This window comes from Manis pentadactyla, chromosome 4 (genome assembly GCF_030020395.1).
Source record: "Manis pentadactyla isolate mManPen7 chromosome 4, mManPen7.hap1, whole genome shotgun sequence".
Taxonomy (NCBI): Eukaryota; Metazoa; Chordata; class Mammalia; order Pholidota; family Manidae; genus Manis; species Manis pentadactyla.
The window spans coordinates 28,850,519-28,856,552 of NC_080022.1; positions in this window are offsets into that span (position 1 = coordinate 28,850,519).

Consider the following 6,034-nt stretch of genomic DNA (forward strand, 5'->3'; position numbering starts at 1 on the left):
TCCCCCCTTTGCAGTCCCACCCCCAGAGCCGGCCCCCCTTGCTGGGATCCGCAGCAAAAAATGGACTGGAGCGCCAGGCCCAGGAGTCCATAGCCCCCCTCCCGCACGTCCTTGCCCGCGGCTGGGTCGCTGCGCCTAGAGCGCAGGACTGGAAGCGGCACTAGTACTCTGGACCCCGGCGCAGACCCTCTGCCCTTGCCTGCTCCCCTCCCACGCCCCGCACCCGGGGGATTCCACGCAGCCCAGCACCCGCTGCAGCTCCAGGCATCTTGGGGTCAGAACAGGGCCAAGAGCCTCACGAAACCCCAGTTTCCCTATCAGGAACCTGGAAAGTGACAAGGAACAAGCTCAAAATGGCCTGTGGTCCTGGCCCCGCCCTCCCCCTCTCAGGGTCAAGTTTTCGGAGCATCTTCTCAGGTCAGAGGAAATGGGAGGCTCTTCGATGCTGCGAACCGAGGTGTAGACACCAAAACGCCGGAGCTGGTACGAATGAGTGAAGGATATTTTGGAATAAAACCTAGAATCAAACCCCAGCTTTGTCACTTACCAGCTGTGTGACCATGCTTATGTTACTTAACCTCTCTGAACTTCACAATTCTCATGTGTTTTGAGGGTTGGGTGAAGTGAAGGATGCAACTGGTAAAAGGTAGGGTCTCTGTAAATATTTGTGGAATGAGTCCTGAAGGACTGCAGGCACCTGCAGTGACCCAGATGATGTTGAAGGGATGTTCAAGCCTAAAGAAAGGAGGAGAGGAAACTCACTTCTTAGGGTGGCAAACAGCTGTTCTCCAACTTCATTTCGGATTGGATAAAGGAAAATAGGCTAAAACTGTACTTAGCAGGAGTTAAGTTAGAGCAGAAAAGCTATACTGATTTTTGGTAGGGGGTGGGGGGTGCAGTGAGTAATCAAGACAGGCTGTGGAATCTCCTTCTCAGGAGAGAAGAGGGGAGCCCTGACTCTTGAAACAAGAAAGGGCACAGGGTCTTTCACAGTGACAGGGAAATGGATGGAGTGACTCCTGGTGTGTCCCGATGGTCAGGAAACAGGGATGGTGGATGTCCACAGAATGTGCGCAGTTGGGTCCCATATGCCCAGTGTCTGGGCTCACGCAGCCAGAGCACTGCCAAATTTGCAGAAGGCAAACAGCCATTTCCAAGCTGGTCCTGGGCCCTCTCCAACCCCTCTCAAGTGCCTCCCCTCTCCCCTCTGCCCTGAGCCTTCCCTATGTCTCACCAGCCCTTGGCTCTGCTCTGTGCCTAATCAAACAGTCCCAAATGCTGAAAATTCAATGTTTATTTTATTTTATTTTTTTACACACTTGCATAACTCCCTGACAAGCCACGCCAGGCATTGGGCTTTTTGTTTGGTTTTATTTTGTTGCATTTAGGGGAAAAAAAAAGAGAGAGAGAGAGAGAGAGAGAGAGAAGGAATAACACAAACCACCCAGCCCTAGAAGCTAACTTAGGCCAGGCAGTAGGCTCGGGTTTCCTGCCTGAGGAAAAGTCTGTGGGAGTTGGGGGGCCTCGCTACTAGGCTCAGGAATGAGTGAGAAAGGAAAGAAAGCCACCTGGGTCAGAGAAGATAATGAATTAGAACCATGTGATAATAATGGGTGAACAATAAAGAGCATTTCTTGTGCACCTAATATATGCCAAGCACTGCGCTTGACATATATATTCTGTTACTAGTTTTGCAATCATTTTTCTTCCTTTTTCCTCTATTTCTTATAAATGTGAATTCTGAGCCTCGGAGCCATCAAATAATTTGCTCAGAGACACAGGACCTGTAAGTGGCCAGCCCAGTTCCCATTATGCTAAATGATTTCTAATTTCCCTGAGAGATCCCTGTGAGTTTACATATGCGGTTCATTCTGCCTAGAAATGCCTTTTTCTCTGCCCCTTTTCTTATCATTTTTCAAAGTATCTTCATGAAGTTTCACCTGGCCACCTTGCACATCAGCTTCTGGATCTTGTGTAGACCCATACATCACTCATCACTGGCCTGCAACTGTCTTTCCCGCCATACTGTGAGCCCCTCATGGTTAAGGACTATGTCTGACTCATCCATTTGATCCCAGCATCATGGACATACTTAATTGGTGTTTGGTGAACTGAACCCCCAGTCAGCCAGGATAGTACCTTTTGTAGATCCTGCAAGCTTATTCAAATGATGTCCCAATTCACTATCACCACTCATCCAAGCCAAGATCATCATTCTCACTAGAAGACCAAAGGCCAGCGGACCCTGGCCAGGGCAGTAGCTCCCAATGACCAGCAAAGTTCCTTATACTTTATGTCCTTTACCAGACAAGGACAATTCCACCACCTGTATTGTCACTGTATCGGTATACTTTCAGCTACAAAGAATAGAAGACCAACTTAAGTTAGAGCTTACATAGTAGGGTGGTTTATTATCTTCTGTACAAAGAAGGGTTTAGGTAGGAATGATCCAGCAGCTCAGCAGCCACACTGAGAATCAGATTCTACCATTCTCAGTGTGTCAGTGACTGCCCTCCTGATCACAAGATGGCTGCAGCAACTCCAGACACTACATCTTCACCAACCAGGTTCAGCAACACATCTAGTTGTCTCCTTTAAAGAGTTAACAGGCATTTTTAAAATGGCTAAAATGGTAAATTTTGTGTTATGTGTATTTACACAAATTTTAAAAAATTCTTTAAAGGAGTTAACTGGATCTCATGCCCACCAAAAACCAATCACAGACAAGAAGGATGATGCTACTAAGATTAATTTTGACCAGTCAGGATTTACCTGAATTATGTGGGTAAGGATGTTCACAGAGAAAAGCAGAACTCTGTCAGCACTGAAGAAGGGTAAATGCACTTTTGGTTAGGCAACCCACAGTGTTTGTGATCATCACAGTTACTTAAAGGAAAGCTGATTTTGTTATTGTTAATTTGTTGCAGACTCACTTCACACCTTAGTCTCCATGGCCCCGTGTTCTCTCACACCTTGTTATTCTCTTTCTTGGAGGCAATATAGGACAGTGGCTAAGTGCAGGGACACTGGAATTAGCTCTGAATTCAAAGCTCATCTCTACTACTGACTAGCTCAATGTGCTTGGAAGAGTCACTTCACCTCCATGATGGCTCAGTTTTCTCAACTGTAAAATGGGTGTAGTAACAATATCTACTCCACCACAGTTCTTATGGGGATAACACAAGATTATACATTTAAAGAGCTTAACATGATGCTAGGAATGACGGTGTACTTGGTATGTGCTGGCTCTTATAATTAGCTAGAATTGTGTTCTTTCATTCACTAAGTATTAATTGAGTGTATGCCAGGCACCAGGCTGGGAATGGAGGATAGAGAAGTGCTTTCCGCACTGTCTTCCTAAGGAGCACTCCCATGATTCTGGGAGAAACAGATTGATGAGGCCATGCAAATGCGGCAGAGTGACTCCTTGAGGGAGTCAGAGGAGCCTCTGCAAGGAGAAGCTCTTCAGAAGATGTGTTGACATTTTCTAGGCACATGAAATGAAAAAGGCATTCCAGGCAAAAGAGAACGGCATGTGCAAAGGCCCAGAGGCATCATGGTGCCCTCAGAGATATAAAGAGTTCTGCTTTGTGCGGATTTGGGATGAGAGAGGTGGATAGGAGGGCAGCAGATAAATTCTTCCAGAAGGGCCTTATGTACCAGGCTAAAGAGCAAGGCCTTTAACTTGAGGGCAGTGGGCAACCCCTGGGGTTTATGAGGTGGGTAAGAGACAGGATTGGAGTTGTGCTTTGGAAGGAGTGCCTGGCAGCTCTTGTGAAGGCTGAATTTGAAGAGGAGATAGTGGAGGGGGTGAGGTGCCCCAGTGAGAAAGGATAAGGGGGTCACTGCCCCAGAGCACCGCTCTGCTCTCCCCCTTCCTCCCTCAGTCTCTCTCCAGCTGTGCCCTCTGGAAGCTGAATACCCCAGAAACACGCCCTCCCAGGCTCTCCACCATGCTGTAAGGGAGCTCAGGCTTTTCTCCTCTCCATCCCTCTGGGACCCCTCCTTCACCATCCTGCACACGCCCCTGCTGTTCTCCATTCCTGCTGTTCTGCCTCTGTCCTCTCCTCCCTGGGTTACCTGCCACGTGCCCTGTGGGAACTTATGTTCACACGGGACTTTGACGTCTGTTTCAAGGGCCTCCTTTTCATCACAGGCTCAAACATCATTTGGGGACCTTACTGACCATGTCAGTGCCACTCTCATACTTCCTGGACCCCCCCAGATAGTGCTGATACTCTCATGTACCTCACTTCAGCCTCCTGCTCCCATGGCCACTCCCAAACTGTTCCCTCTCAGACCCCCAGACCCCAGGTCCCCAACATTCCCTCCTTCTGCTCCAGACCTCTTGCTCCCTTCCTGCTGGATGATGACTTCCCACCCTGGCCTGGCCTCAGCATCAGCCCTGAGAACCCTCTGCCTCTTCCAGCTACCTGGACAGTGCCATGGGTATCCGTAGCCAGCCTCAACTGGCCCTTGCCCACTGGCGTCCGCCGTCAGCCACCCAGGCCCCACCCCCATCGAGATGGCTGAGACAGCCAAGAGTCACTCATTCAGTTTTCTGCCCCTAAAACCAAACTTGTGGTCCCTACGCAGAACCTCTTTCTCCCCAGATTTCTCCCTTCTTGGTAAACAGCAGGGAGCCTGATAAATAGGAGACTGGGAGTTGTTTTTCATTTTCTCCCCCCTTACCTCCCACAGCCACTCTGTTGGCAAATTCTGTTGCGACTACCTCCAGACCTTACCTCCCAAACCCATCGACTGCCCACCTCACTGCTACTGCTCTGAGCCATCCTCGCTGCTTACCTTGATGACTGTAAGCATCCCTGCCTGGCTCCCTGCTTCTACTCTAACTCTCCACCAACACAGGCTTCACACAGTAGCCAGAGAAAACCTTAAAAGTTATAAAGCAGATGCCATCATTTACTCCCCTGCTTAAACCTTCCAGTGATTTTCCATCACACTTAGAATCAAATCCAAACACCATCCCTTATAAGGCCACATCCCTCCAGCTTCATCTGTTGCCTCTCTTGGCTTCAGCCTTACTGGGCTTTTTTTAATTCCTTGATAACTCCAAACTCTGTCTCGTCTCAGGGCCTTTGCACAGGTCTTCTGCCAGTTGGCTCTTCCCGTATCTCTTCGTGTGGCATCTCCTTTCCTTCTTTCCTATCCCAGCTTCCACATCATTTTGTTAGACGGACTTTTCTTGCCCTATCCATGTAAATAGTAACCTCATCATTCCCTATCCCAGCTTCCTTTCTGTTTTATTGGACATTGTATTTTGGGATCATTTACTTTCTTGCTCCCCTCCTGACCTCGAGTTCCCAGGGCTTACTCATGGAAGAGCCCTTTTCCCTTCCGAGTTCCCTCTCCCCACATGGTCCATTGCTAAGGTCGCCAGTGACCTCCCAATCACTATATTCTGTAACTCCTTTGGCTTCCTCCCTCTCTGTCTCTGCAGCTCTTGACAGCCCCTCCTTCTTGGAACGTTTCTCCCCATCCTGGTTCCTGTTCCTTGTCCTTCCGCCTGCCTCTCCTCTTGGCCCTTCACTGTGGGCAGGCCCAAGGTTATTCCCAGCCCTCTGCCCTTCTCTTCAACCATGAACTAATATAGGTTAAAAAGCACAATGTCTGATAGCAAGAAAAGTAAGTGTAATGGCTAATTTTATGTGTGAACTTGGCTAGGCCATGGTATAAACATTATTCTAGATGTTTCTGTGATGGTGTTTTTTTTATCAGAGGTTAACATTTAAGTCAGCAGACTTTGAGTAAAGCAGATTACTCTCTGTGACATGAATGGACCTCATCTAAGCAGGTGAAGGCCTTAATAGAACAAAGACTGATCACTAAGGAGTGAGAAGAAATTCTGTTAGCAGACGCCCTTTAGACTCAAACTGCAATACCAGCGCTCCCCGAGGTCTCCAGCCTGCCAGCCTACCCTGCAGGTTCTGGACTTGCTACACTTCCACATTCTTGTGAACCAATTTCTTAAAATACACATACACACGCACACACACACACACACAATTGGTTG